This window comes from Bufo gargarizans, chromosome 2 (genome assembly GCF_014858855.1).
Source record: "Bufo gargarizans isolate SCDJY-AF-19 chromosome 2, ASM1485885v1, whole genome shotgun sequence".
NCBI classification, from domain to species: Eukaryota; Metazoa; Chordata; class Amphibia; order Anura; family Bufonidae; genus Bufo; species Bufo gargarizans.
Window position 1 is genome coordinate 371,356,962 of NC_058081.1, and position 14,467 is coordinate 371,371,428.

The window sequence follows — 14,467 nt, forward strand, 5'->3', positions numbered from 1 at the left end:
TATAAACAGTTAGGACGTGTTGTTGAGTAGACGCTGTTTAAAGCACAGCTAAAATGCCTGCAAAAAGCAAAATATTGCGAAAACAGTACTACACGCCAAAAGCTGTCGGCTCTTATGGGGGCATTGACTCTTTATACAGAGAAGTACGGAAATTTGGAATAAGAAAAGACTCTGGTTGAGCAACGAGGATACTTACACATTGTACAAACCAGTTAAAAAATCCTTTACAAGAAACAAGGTTATGGTGTCTGATATAGATGTTCCATGGCAGGCATCTCTTGTGTCGATGATGGATTTTTCTAAAGAAAATAATGGTGTAAAATACCTGCTGATGGTCGTTGATATTCTATCTAAATATGCCCGGGTTTCCGGCCTTTCAAATAAGTCCGGTGCTACCGTGGCTACCGCTTTTGAGCAGATATTTAAGTTAAGCGGCCGAACCCCCCGAAAGCTCCAGACTGATCGGGGCCGTGAGTTTATAAACAAACCTATGAGGCGTCTTTGTGAAACCTATAAAATACATCATTTTTTAACTACAAATGCTGTTAAGGCATCATTGGTCGAGCGTTTTAATAGAACGCTGAAAACTAAAATGTAGCGCTATCTTAGAGAACAAAACACGTACAGATACATCGACAAGTTACAAGACTAGGTGTATAGTTACAACCACACATACCACAGAACTATAAGGCGGCGCCCCGTCGATGTTACAAAAGAGAACTCTTTAACCGTTTGGAAAAATATCTACGGGTGTTACGGTACTATTAAAAAAGTTAAACAGGTATTAAAAATAGGTGATCACGTCAGAATTGTTCGTTATAAGGGTGTTTTTACAAAGGGGTATGAACAAACCTATACGGACGAGATATTTAAAATTCACGCTGTAAACACTAGGGGCCTCAGACCCCTTTATAAGCTGAAAGACCTGTCTGATGAGTTCATTGAAGGCTCGTTCTACCCGGAAGAAGTCCAAAAAGTAACTCTCGACAAGCTACGCGTTTACAGGATAGAAAAAATACTGAAAAAGAAGAAAGTTCGGGGTAAAACGTTGTGTTTTGTAAAGTGGATAGGTTACCCTGACAAGTTTAACTCTTGGGTGCCTGAAAAACAGTTGATGCGTCTGTAAACTATGGAGGATGGATCGTTTTTTATCACGCTGCCCTGCAACGCCTCCGCCAAACTTTATCCCGAAGCAGCGCCGATTACACCACTAAGTTAGCAAAAGCGGTGCATCTTTGCGGCCCTTACGAAGTAGCTTTAGTGGAGATTTAGTATCCACATACGTGGGAAACCTTTGGCCCGGGAGATGGTGTATTCTACGTCGCACAGCGCGACGAGACGATCAGCAAGCTTTTTGTTAAATCGGGTTATTACTCCAATATGCAAGATCTCATCAAATCCGTTAATAGCAAACTTGAATCTATAAAAATACCTTCCGATCAATTGCGTCTAAGATACGACAATATTGACAGAACCGTTTATGTACTGAATTCACCAGCATACAAGTTCATGCCTTGTGTGAAGTTGGGGAATATTTTGGGGCTGACGGGGTATTCGAAAACTCCGCCGCTCAAGAATGTCGACACCGAGCGCATCACTCTCCGCTACAAAGGACCCGGCTTACCTGTTTTAGAACATCATGTTGGTGGTATAAAGGGGATTGCTCTAGTTTCATCAAAAGAGAAAAAAATTAATTCCGATATTAAAGCCGGATTTTATACATTCATTGTATGTACCGATATCGTCCAACATCAACTTGTTTGGCGATAGTTACGTACAACTTTTAAGAACTGTCGAGTTAGGCGGTAAAAATGGTGATATAGTCACACAAAAGTATCACCGTCTGGACTATATACCTGTTTGTAAACATCATTTTGACACGGTTACAATATCGATACTGACGGATCAGGCTAAACCTGTTAAATTCAAATACGGTAAGACTATTGTGCGATTACACTTTAGACCGCACGCGGTGACGACGCACTAAAATGTTGTCCCAGAGAGTGTACGGTGACCCGGACGCTTATACGCATTATTACATAACGCAAGCCGGTCATGGCTTGGACGGCTTTCACGGTACTGAATTCATGCATGGTTCTGGACTCGCCGGGTTATTTCGGGGTCTGTTCCGCCGTGTCGTTCCCCTATTTAAGAAAGGTGTGGAGCTTGCAAAACCGCACGTGAAAACAGCCGCCCGTAACATCGCTAAAGACGTTGTCACTACGGCTTCGACAGCCTTTATGGATCGTATAAATAGGTTGACTCAGAACCAGGAGGGCTCTGGTGTCGTACAAATACGTTAAAAAACACGTAAAAGAAAACGTGAACGCGCTGCCATTGTCTTACCAACTTTTATGAATAAAGTAGCACAACCTAAGAGACGTCGCCGCCAGAAAACAAGAAGTCGCTCACCGAGTGACATCTTCTAGGCCGCCGCTATGGCTTTCGTGCATGACGCATCCGCCGAGTACGCCAAATCAGAGTTGGATATCTTTCAAATACCTCCTACCCAAACAAGCATTGAAAAATCGCTTTATGTAGAGGTGCAGCCAATCGCCGCAATCACTGACAATGCCCCTTTGGAATTCTACATCACGGGCAGCGGTGAATATTATTACGACCTTAATAACACATTGTTGCACGTCGTTTGCAAAATCGTTAGTCCTGATAACACACCCATACCAGAAGGATCCCGCGTTGCACTTATTAACTACCCTATAGCGAGTCTTTTTAATCAACTGGATATAACTCGGCAACACGCTGATTTCAAGAAGCGACAACCTTTATACGTATAGAGCGTATATAGAGTCCCTAATAAATTATAATTCACAAACTTTAACGTCCCAATTTACAGCCGGTTTATTCTATAAAGACACAGCGGGACATCATGATGACCGGGTTCTCGACGGGCGTAATGACGGCTTCGGCAAGCGAGCAAAGTATTCAGCCCGTTCTAGGAGTGTTGAATTAATGGGCCCCATTTACGCCGATATATTTAATCAATCGAAGTTAATACTGAACGGTTTAGATCTAAAGATAAAATTGACAAGAAACAAAGACACTTTCTGCCTTATGTCGGCCGAGGCGGCTCATTTTAAAGTACAAATACAGCACGCTTCCCTGTTTGTCAAAAGAGTACAAGTATCGCCCGCTGTAAGAATCGGTCACAGTCGCGCTCTGTTAACCGCTAACGCAAAGTACTCGATCGATCGGGCGTCACTTAAAGTGTATAGCGTACCCGCCGGCACTCGCATATGTAACCACGAGAATCTTTTCCTCGGCAACCTACCAAAAACAGTAATACTAGCGTTTGTGGATAACGAATCATTTTCGGGGAGTTACCAAAGAAACCCTTTGTGCTTCAACCACTATAATGTGAATTATGCAGCCTTATATTTGGATGGTCAACAGATACCGGCAAAACCTTTTTAACCTAACTTCCAAGACGAATCAGCTGTTCGTGAATATATGTCACTAGTAAATATTTCGGGGAAACAAAAGGCCGACAACGCTTTATCCGTCAATCGACACGAGTTTTTGAACGGTTACACTTTGTTCGCTTTTGATTTATTGCCAGATCAAGAGCCAGGCGGTCATTTCTCTCTAGTAAAAACTGGCAATCTGCGAGCTGAAATTAGATTTGCCGAACCGATTGCGAACACAATTAATATGATTGTATATTCAGTTCATGAAAATATTATTGAAATAAATAATCGTCGTGAGGTATTATATGATTTTCAATAGACATGAATAATTATGAAATTGCATGTGTTATTAAAGCTGATATTAACGCCAGGCGCATATTTAAAGGTGTATTCCCGTGTGATTTATTACCGGGGATAAAATCATCGACAGGCCCACGGCCTACATTGTAAATATGGATAATTCGTATCAGCGGGGGAAGCATTGGATTTTAATTATATTATACCCGAATGATATATCAATTTTTTTTGATAGTTATGGTTTATCCCCCACAAATGAAATATTTCCGGGCGACTTTATGCAGTTTTTATATAAAAATTCTAAGACTATAAGATATCAAAACAGACAAATACAAGACGCCGTTAGCTCCGTCTGCGGCCATTACTGTATCTATATCTTACAATGTCTCGCTAAAGGAATATCTTTTGAAAAGGTTTTAAAAATGTTCACTAACGATTTTAGAAAAAATGACCGTATTGTGCGATCATTTGTAACAAAGTGCATTAAACGCTTATGTATATGATGCTGTAATTACAAGCAAACGTGCCTGTCCCTACGTGAATGTTGCAAATAACAAAATGAATAAAGCTTTTTAACCGAATTATATTTGTCATCGTTTGATTTTAATACTATTATATTAAAATATCAGGCACTATACATTTTAATATCAAACACTATAAATTTAATATCAAACACTATAAATTTTAATAGCTCGAACTATAAATTTTAATAGCAAACACTATAAATTTTAATAGCTAGACCTATAAATTTTAATAGTAGACCTATAAATTTTAAAAGCAAACACTATAAATTTTAATAGCTCGAACTATAAATTTTGTTAGCCCTATAAATTTTAAGAGATGAATACTCTTTATATCAAACAATATCAAGCGATATAAACTTTATATCAAACACTATAAATTTTATATCAAACTATAAACTTTATATCAAACAATGTCAAGCGCTATAAACTTAATATCAAGCAGTATCAAGCTCTATAAACTTAATATCAAGCAGTATCAAGCGCTATAAACTTAATATCAAGCAGTATCAAGCGATATAAACGTAATATCAAGCAGTATCAAGCGATATAAACTTAATATCAAGCAGTATCAAGCGATATAAACGTAATATCAAGCAGTATCAAGCGATATAAACTTTATATCAAACACTATCCATCAATATAAAAGGGGCGGGTTTAACTGTATAAATGGGGGCGTGGTACCTGTCACTTTTAGTTTGACGAAACATATACCCTCTTACTACTCATGTCTTTACGTTCCCTTCTCCTTTGCTTCCAGGCTTTATGGAATCTCCTTTCTTTTGCCGAGAGGTGGTCCATAGGGTCTTCCTTTAGTTTGTCTCCAGGAAGTGTTTTTTTCCTTGGTTCAAGACTGCTTCTGTCCTTTTCCCATGCATTTTCTCTCCTGACAGGTTCCCTCATGGTCTAATTTTTCTTGTTATACATCCTCTTATACATCCTCCTCCTGGAGCATCATTCTATATGCAGAGCGCTAGGCCATTGCCAACAGACGCCTTCCGGTTGTGCTGCTCTCCTGTTTATTCAGGGGGAGCCCTGGTTCTTCCAGATCCTTCCTCTGGCTCTCTAGTGTGCACTTGTTCAACTCTCTGTTATTGTGCAGGACATCTAGCCCTGCTCCCTATCCTCTAGCTCAGTGATGGCTAACCTCCGGCACTCCAGCTGAGGTGAAATTACAACTCTTAGCATGCTCCATTCATTTCCAAGGAATTCTGAAAACAGCTAAGCAAGTGTGCATCTTGGGAGTTGTAGTTTTACCACAGCTGGAGTGCTGGAGATTAGCCATCACTGCTCTAGCTTCTTTATTTTTCCCACCTTGGGTGGAGCTGGGTGTTTCCCTTTATTCCTTTCTTGCATATGGCCTTGAGACACTTCTCCTTGGGATCCTGGCGGTCTCCTACAATTTTTTTCTTTGGACTCTTCCTGGTCTTGGAGCCTCTCAGCTCACTTCCTTAGTTTTTTATCTACCATTTCATGCTATGGCCACTCCTGGTCCTGTTGGGTCACATGGTTCTCATGCACCTGTGTGCCCAACTTTTTGCATGAGATTTCCTTCCCACCTTCGGGGACTGCTTTGGGACGTACTATGGTGCTGTCCCCCTCAGTGAGATGACCGAGAAAATTGTATTTTTGTACTTACCGTAAAATCCCTTTCTTGTTCAATTCATTGGGGGACACAGATCCCACCCTTTGTTTTCATTTTTCTTTGTCACCGGGCTGCTGTTCTTTCCTTCCACGATCCAGGACATGTTGGTTCTTTGCTTTTGTTTCTCTCTCCTACTGCTATTGGTACAAACTGATTAGCCTAGTGTCTGTGGAGAAGGTATAGCCCACCTGGGCAGAGCCAACCTTTTTTATATCTAGTGTCGCCTCCTAGTGGTAGTTGGGTGTATACCCATGGTGCTGTGTCCCCCAATGAATTGAATGAAAAACGGGATTTTACGGTAAGTACAAAAATCCAATTATAGTTTGGTTCTTATCTTACTGATAAGAATGTGGCTTAAATAAGTGTTTATGACCTCTTGGTAAATTAGAGATAAGGATTATTAGATGACCAGCACAAAGTGAAAGCAAAAGTACATTCAGACAGCCAGGGTGCCTTCACAAGCAGCAGATTTTGTAGCAGAAAATTCTGTGACTGTAAATCTGTACCATTTACCTTTTGTAGAACTTGCAGAAATCCATGTGCTTGCTGTCTCATTAAAATGAATGGAACAGATTTTCAGTCCCTGAATTTTCTGGCACAAAATCTGCCACTTATGAAGGCACCCCTAGACAAACCGTTAACCCTTTGTGACAGAACGGCTCAATATTTTTAATAAAGACTAATTGAAAAAAAAGATTTTTAGCCTATATGAATAAAATGCAGTGATAAAATAGAATTGCCCCCGTAGGTGTACATAGCCTTTAAGAATTCATCAAAGCCATTTTTAAAACCGCCCGCTGTTCCTGTTCTGACCATCCTGAGGTAGTCTCTTCCACAGATTTACAGTAAAGAAGCTTTGACGCTTCTGAACTTTTTCTTCTCCAGTCAAAGGCAGTGCCCCCTTGTCTTTTGAGGGCGTTTTACATAGAACAGTTTTATACCATATTTTTTGTATGGCCCATTTATATATTTACATAGTAACATAGTACATAAGGCCGAAAAAAGACATTTGTCCATCCAGTTCGACCTGTCATCCTGCAAGTTGATCCAGAGGAAGGCAAAAAAAACCCTGAGGTAGAAGCCAATTTTCCTCACTTTAGGGGAATAAAAATTCCTTCCCGACTCCAATCAGGCAATCAGAATAAATCCCTGGATCAACGATATCTCTCTAGTAGCTATAGCCTGTAATATTATTACGCTCCAGAAATACATCCAGGCCCCTCTTGAATTCCTTTATTGTACTCACCATCACCACCGCCTCAGGCAGAGAGTTCCATAGTCTCACTGCTCTTACCGTAAAGAATCCTCTTCTATGTTTGTGTACAAACCTTCTTTCCTCCAGACGCATAGGATGTCCCCTCGTCACAGTCACCGTCCTGGGAATAAATAGATGACGGGATAGATCTCTGTACTGACCCCTGATATATTTATACATATTAATTAGATCTCCTCTCAGTCGTCTTTTTTCTAAAGTGAATAACCCTAATTTTGATAATCTTTCAGGGTACTGTAGTTGCCCCATTCCAGTTATTACTTTAGTTGCCCTCCTCTGCACCCTCTCCAGCTCTGCTATGTCTGCTTTGTTCACTGGAGCCCAGAACTGTACACAGTACTCCATGTGTGGTCTGACTAATGATTTGTAAAGTGGTAGGACTATGTTCTCATCACGGGCATCTATGCCCCTTTTGATGCAACCCATTATCTTATTTGCCTTGGCAGCAGCTGCCTGACACTGTTTTTTGCAGCTTAGTTTGCTGTTTATTAAAATTCCTAGATCTTTTTCCATGTCAGTGTTACCGAGTGTTTTACCATTTTTATAAGTACGGGTGACTTGCATTATTCCTTCCCATGTGCATAACTTTACATTTGTCAGTGTTAAACCTCATCTGCCACTTATCTGCCCAAGCCTCCAATCTATCCAGATCACTCTGTAGTAGTATACTGTCCTCTTCAGTGTTAATTACTTTACACAGTTTAGTGTCATCTGCAAAAATTGATATTTTACTATGCAAGCCTTCTACAAGATCATTAATAAATATATTGAAGAGAATAGGGCCCAATACTGACCCCTGAGGTACTCCACTAGTGACAGTGACCCAATCTGAGTATTTACCATTAATAACCACCCTCTGTTTTCTATCACTGAGCCAGTTACTTACCCACTTACAGACGTTTTCTCCCAGTCCGAGCATTCTCATTTTATATACTAACCTTTTATGTGGTACAGTGTCAAATGCTTTGGAGAAGTCAAGATACACGACATCCATTGATTCGCCGCTGTCAAGTCTAGAACTTACCTCCTCATAGAAACTGATTAATTTTGTTTGACATGATCGATCCCTCACGAAGCCATGCTGATATGGCGTTATTTGCTTATTTCCGTTAAGATGCTCTAACATAGCATCTCTCAGAAAACCTTCAAACAGTTTACCCACAACAGATGTTAAACTTACCGGCCTATAGTTTCCAGGCTCTGTTTTTGGACCCTTTTTGAATATTGGCACCACATTTGCCATGCGCCAATCCTGTGGGACATTCCCTGTCAATATAGAATCTGCAAATATCAGAAATAAGGGTCTGGCTATGACATTACTTAATTCCCTTAGGATACGAGGGTGTATGCCATCCGGTCCTGGCGATTTGTCTATTTTAATCTTTTTAAGTCGCTGATGTACTTCTTCCTGGGTCAGACAGGACACTTTTAATGGGGAATTTATTTCAACATTCGGCATGTCATCTGACAGTTTATTTTCCTCAGTGAATACATTGGAGAAAAAAATATTTAACAGCTTTGCTTTCTCCTCGTCGCTCTCTGCGACTCCCCCCTCATTACTCTTTAACGGGCCGACACCTTCAGATTTATACTTTTTAACATTTATATAATTGAAGAACATTTTAGGGTTAGTTTTACTCTCTTTGGCAATTAATCTCTCAGTCTCTAGTTTGGCCGCTTTTATTTGTTTTTTACATGTTCTATTTTTTTCCTTATAGTTTTTCAATGCTTCCGTGCTACCTTCCTGTTTTAGTGTTTTATATGCTTTATTTTTGTCATTTATTGCTTTCTTTACAGTTCTGTTTATCCACATTGGTTTATTTTTGTTCCTTAACCTTTTATTCCCATACGGTATGTACCTCTCACAATGAGATTTTAGGATGCTTTTAAAGATATCCCATTTTGTGGCTGTATTTTTATTTGTGAGGACTTTATCCCAGTTAGGCCTATGGCCTCTCTTAGTTGGCTAAATTTAGCTTTTTTGAAGTTTGGTATTTTTATTCCTCCCTGTACAAACGCTCTCTTGAATGATAATTGGAAGGTTATTACTTTGTGGTCACTTTTTCCCAGGTGTCCCCCGACCTGCACGTCTGTTGTTCTGTCAGGCCTATTTGTTAATACTAAGTCCAGTATGGCCATCCCTCTAGTCGGGTCCTGAACCAGTTGGGAGAGGTAATTGTCTTTGGTTATTGCCAAGAACCTGTTTCCTTTATGAGATACACAAGTTTCAGTTTCCCAGTCTATATCTGGGTAGTTGAAGTCCCCCATAATAACCACCTCATTATGATTTGCCGCCTCGTCTATCTCGTTTAGTAGTAGATTTTCTGTGGACTCTGGTATATTAGGTGGTTTATAGTAAACTCCTATTAGTAATTTATTATTGTTTTTATCGCCATGTATCTCTACCCACAGTGACTCCACATGTTCATGTCCCTCACTTATATCTTCACGGAGTGTGGGCTTTAGACAGGACTTTACATAAAGGCAGACCCCTCCCCCTCTCCGGTTTTGACGATCCTTTCTAACCAGGCTGTAACCCTGTACATTAACTGCCCAGTCATAGCTATCATCCAGCCATGTCTCAGCTATTCCCACTATGTCATAATCCTCCTCACACATCACTAATTCCAGTTCACTAGTTTTATTAGTCAGGCTTCTGGCATTAGTATACATACATTTGAGAGGTTTATGTATCTTTTTTACTCTACACCTTTCCTTCTGAACTGTTCTAGTCCCTCCTTCCATTCCTCCCCCAGTCTCACTACCTTGCCCCCGGTCTCTATCTGCACTATCTTCCCATTCTATAACATAATTACCCTCCCCCCCAGTCCCTAGTTTAAACACTCCTCCAACCTTCTAGCCATCTTCTTCCCCAACACAGCTGCCCCTTCCCCATTGAGGTGCAGCCCGTCCCTACGATAGAGCCTGTAGCCGATAGAGAAGTCGTTTTTAAGGACTCTCCACCTACCCCTAACTTTGTCATTGGTTCTGATATGGACCATGACCGCTGGATCTTCTCCAGCCCCTCCCAGTAATCTATCAACCCGATCCGCGATGTGTCGAACTCTAGCGCCAGGAAGACAGCACACGGTTCGGCGATCACGGTCTTTGTGACAGATTTCCCTATCTGTTCCCCTAATAATTGAGTCTCCCACTACCAGCACCTGTCTGGCCTGCCCTGCTCTCCTGGGCCCCTGCTTACCGGAGCTGACATTCCCCTGACTGGCAGAGGAAGTGTCTGGCTGCAGCAGTGCCATCCCTGGACTGACATCCCCCTCATCTGCCAAACGTGCAAACTTGTTGGGGTGTGTCAGATCAGGGCTAGCCTCCCTGACACTCTTCCCTCTACCCCGCTTTCTTAATGTTACCCAGCTAGCTACCTCACTTTCCTCAGCCTCCTCTCTGTCACCCTCCCCCTCATCTACCCCAAAGAGTGCTTGCTCGGTGAGAAGCAAACTCTTTTGCAAATTGTCAATGCCTCTCAGTGTTGCAATTTGCCCATTTAGAGACTCTATTAGCGATTCCAAACGGGTAATTTGCTGACATCTTGAACAAAGATATGCACCCTTAAACTTCTGTTCCAGGACTGCATACATCATGCAAGATGTGCACTGGACTGCGTTGTCAATTGTGCAACACATACTAAATGGGGATTACACCAGCAAAGCAAAAAATACAATATAATGTAGTACTAAGAAACTGGCTAATTACAGTCCCCCACTGAAGTCCCTGAATCTAAAGTCACTTAATCTTAAGTCACACACTTATGCAACCACACTTAAATCAACCATGCGTCGCGGTCAAACTCGCGTTATATATCTCCTTATATAACAAAATATAGATGCAGCTCACTACACCAGCCTGGTTTGTTTCCCCTCTGGAATCAAAGAGGTTTCCCCTCTGGAATCAAAGAGGTATAGGTATTTGTATAGGTTAATCATGTCTCCCCTTAGATGTCTTTTCTCAGGACTAAATAAATGTTATTTGTTTAATCTTTCCATGAATACAGTATTTCTGAATGAACAGCAGGTGTCACTCTTGCTCACATAAGACATGCATTGGCACAGCTGATCTTGCAAATGATCTCTTCAAATGAACAGCACTAGAAACAAAAAGCAAATTATATTATCTCAATGAACCATGTCAATTATTGATCACCTTCCTTGTATGTCATAAGCTGTACTGAATATTTTCCCTATAAATCAGTCTCCGCAGCTCCTCCTGCTCGATAACGTGCTGCCTGTAGATTGCACTGCATTTTCATGGTGACTGGTTCCCTTTCATTTGTTAAACATATGCCATCACTGTTCAAAAAATTCTTGTAATGAATTTTGTTTTTACTAGACACTATAACAATCTAAAACCTCACAAAAAATGGCCCACACTAGTGTAGTTTGTGAAGAGCGGCAGAGCACTGGCCCAAGCGCAGATTTGGGGTGTGGGGCAGGATAGGGGTGTTTAGACTTTGCCTTCTCCCTTCTCTGCTTGCACTGCTTTAAAGGAAACCTGTCACATTAAACATGCTTTCTTAGCTGCAGGCAGCATGTTATAGAGCAGGAGGAGCTGAACAGATCATATATAGTTTTATGAGAAAATATTAACGGCCAGCGCCGTACATGTACTGCGCAACCGGACGTGACTTAGCGCCCAGCGGCGTACATATAAGGCGTGCTGATCGGGCGGGTGCAGGATCTGCGGCAGGGGTTCGGCAGTCACTGATAGCCGGACCCCTGCTGTATACATCGGCATCTGTGAAATCACTGATGCCAGCGCATTAACCCCTGCACGGTCTTCAGACGTGTGCAGGGTGTCCATCGGGTCCCCGTGCTGCTGTGACGGCGACCTGATGGCAGGGAAGGCAGCCCATTGCCTTCCTTAGTCATCGTGGCTGCCTTCCGTGACAGCCGGTGAGATCCAGCGCCCTGGATCTCACAGGCACCGAGATGTAATCCTGTACTGCCGCCTGTGTATTTTGTGGTTCTGTCGTCCTGTTCTGATGTGGTTAACTTCCCCTGATCTGTGCCTGGGTGTAGCTTTACAGGTGCCCTCATTAAGCAGCTATTTCTACATGTGAGCTGTGGGGCTTGTGGTCAGTCTGTCTTGCTGGGTGTAGCACCTCGCTGCTCACCCAGGAGGTCAGTCTTTCTTGTGTCTTTCTAGGTGTAGCCCTTTGCTGCTGACCCAGGGGGTTCTTGCCATTCTCCCTTTTGTGTGGTGTCGCCTGGTTCTGCATTGGTGTTTGTTGCTGCTTTATCTGATGTTGGTACCTGTTCTGTTATGGTGTTTGAGTTTATGTCCTTGTCTGATCTGTACCTGTCCTGTGTGGTGTGATGTTATGTTATCCTTGTCTGTTCCTTGTTTCGCCTAACAGTGCGCAACTGCATCTGATAGCCTGGCAGTGCTAAACTGCTTCTGAGTGTTTCCTGTCCTATGTCCTGCCTGGCAGTGCCTACTGCTTCTGATCCTTGTCTGTTGTTGTCTGCCTGTAGTTCATTTCTGGTCTGTTCCTGTCCCATGTTTGTCCTGCCTTCCTGAGAGGGTCCTTGGCTTCCCCGGAGGGGGGATCTCTAGTCTGTGTGCAGCTCTCCCTGAAACTGCCATGCTTCCATTCTGCTTGGGGTCCAGGCATCTGCTTCTGTGCTGGTTCCCGTTCGTCTTGTTGTCAGTTCCATGTCCTGTGTTTGGTTGGGTTCAAGTTCCGTTGTCTATTCCGTTGGTGCTTGCACGTGCGTAGTTCTCTGCAGGTAGGGGCCAAGTGTACCGGGACCTTCCTGGAGGTGCTACCAGTGAGCCCTCAGCCCAGTTCATCCCCACCACCAGGGGCTCTGTGAAGAACTGGGTTCATTGGCTCTCCGCTCTCTGGGTTTTGCTTCTGGTCTCCCACTCTTGTGCTTTTATCACACTTGTAATAAAGTTCTCTGTGGGTCCTTGTTCTTTTTTGCCTGTGTCCTGTTCCCAGGTCTGCCTTGGGCTTCTGGCACGTGACATCTTGTATTTAGTTTTATTTAAATTTCTGCTTAGCCTGTTTTTTTAAGTCAAGTAGGCGGTCCTGTCAATTCAGTGATTGACAGGTTTCCCTCTATGACTGTGTATACAGACAGAGCTGTCAATCACTGATAGGACCTCCTCCTCAACTTTAAAGCCTATAATGAGCATAAGTTGAAATGTATAAATTACAGGTTTTACAGTATTTTCCCCATAAAACTATATATCAATCTGCTCAGCTCCTCCTGCTCTATAACATGGTGCAGGTTCCCTTTTAAGTTAGAACTGCCAGATCTTCTTCTGGCTGGTGTAACTTGATGCAGGCAGCAGTTCTGTTGAGACAGACAGGAGAGGGAGTGTGCAGAGAGCACAGCGCTCTCTACTCACTATGGCTCCTCTCTACTGCCAGGATGTGACCGTGATCTGAAGGAGATCTTAAATGAAAAGTAATTTGATTAGCTCCACAATATTCATCCAATCACACCCTTTATTTATTATTTGCCGAAAGTCTACAAGGATCCAGTCAATCCACCAGGGATCGTCTCTGGGATCGGATCTATCACCAGCAGGATCTCAGAATATGTGGACATATTTCTTCAGAAGTATGTGCCCACTACACCATCCTACCTCAAAGACACAGGTCATGTTCTGCAGATCTTGAATGAGGTTGATAAGGTGACAGAGGATGTTCATCTGATGACAGCAGATGTTTCATCACGCTACACCATAATTCCCAATGATAAGGGTTTGGAGGCAGTACGATATTTCATGGATCAAGATCAATGCATGACAATTGAACAAAAATAATTTATTTTAAACTGCAACGAATATTGTTTAACCCATAATTACTTCTGGTACAGTGACTCCTTTTACTTACAGACGTCTGGAGTGGCGATGGGTGCGAAATTCGCACCCAGTTTCGCCAATCTTTTTATGTCCTACTGGGGAAAAATGTTTATTACCCCAATCATACAGAAAATAGGAGTAGGAGGTATGTTGATTCTTTGGAGAAGATACATTGATGATTGCCTGTGTATCTGGAAGGGTGATGAGTCTTCTCTAAGAGCGTTCATTCAGTATATCAACAATAATCATTGGAACATCAAATTTACGGAGGAGAGTAGTAAAGGTAGGGTTAATTTCCTTGATTTGGAAATATCTATCATCAATCAACGACTTACAACTAAAACCTTCTTCAAGCCTACAGATAGGAATGGCTATATCGATGCCACTAGTTGTCATTATAGCCCATGGCTACAGGGGGTCCCCAAGAGTCAGCTCCAACGCATAAAAAGAAATTGCTCCCACCAGGCAGACTATG